This window comes from Cebus imitator, unplaced genomic scaffold (assembly GCF_001604975.1).
Source record: "Cebus imitator isolate Cc_AM_T3 unplaced genomic scaffold, Cebus_imitator-1.0 Scaffold119, whole genome shotgun sequence".
Lineage (NCBI taxonomy): Eukaryota > Metazoa > Chordata > Mammalia > Primates > Cebidae > Cebus > Cebus imitator.
Genome location: NW_016107434.1, coordinates 5,185,608 through 5,186,799, shown reverse-complemented (window position 1 = coordinate 5,186,799; position 1,192 = coordinate 5,185,608).

Sequence of the window (1,192 nt, the reverse complement as noted above, 5' to 3'; positions counted from 1 at the left end):
TGCCAGATGTAGGTGATGGGGAGGAAGGCAGCAAATCACACTGCCACATGTGTACCTATGCAACAATCTTGCATGCTCTTCACATGTACCCCAAACCTAAAATGCAATAAAATAAATAAATGGAAAAAAAAAAAGAATGGTGATCATTAAAACATCTGGAGACAACAGATGCTGGAGTGGATATGGAGAAATAGGAACACTTTTACACTGTTGGTGGGAGTGTACATTAGTTCAACCATTGTGGAAGACAGTGTGGCCATTCCTCAAGAATCTAGAAATAGAAATTCCATTTGACCCAGCAATCCCATTACTGGGTATATACCCAAAGGATTGTAAATCATTCTATTGTAAAGACACGTGCACACATATGTTCATTGCAGCACTGTTTACAATAGCAAAGAACTGGAAGCAACCCAAATGACCACCAATGATAGACTGGACAGGGAAAATGTGGCACATATACACCATGGAATACTATGCAGCCATAAAAAAGGGAGTACATGTTCCTTGTATGGACATGGCTAAAGCTGGAAACCATCATTCTCAGCAAACTGACACAAGAACACAAAACCAAACACTGCATGTTCTCACTCATAAGCGAATGTTGAACAATGAGAACACATGGACAGAGAGAGGGGAGCATCACACCCTAGGGTCTGTTGCGGGGGCTGGGGGAGGGACAGCAGGGGGTGGGGAGGTTGGGGAGGGATAACATGGGGAGAAATGCAGCAAATCATTTTAGGTGATGGGGGGATGGAGACAGCAAACCACCTTGCCATGCATGTACCTATGCAACAGTCCTGCATGATCTGCTCATGTACTGCAGAACCTAAAAAACAAAAAAAAAAAAAAAAAGAATTAAAGAACCAAGGGCAAACCAACTTGAAAGCTAGCAGAGGACCGAAACTAACCAAAATCAGAGCTGAACTAAAGGAGAGTGAGATGCAAAAACAACATTCCAAACATCAGTCAATCCAGGAATTGATTGTTTAAAAAAATTAGTAAAATAGATTGCTAGCTAGAATAATGAAAAAGAAAAGAGAGAAAATCCAAATAAAAACAATTAGAAGTGACCCATCTGACAAAGGGCTGATATTCAGAATTTACAAAGAACTAAAACAGATTTACAAGAAAAAAACTAACAAGCCCATTCAAAAGTGGGCAAAGGATATGAACAGACACTTTACAAAAG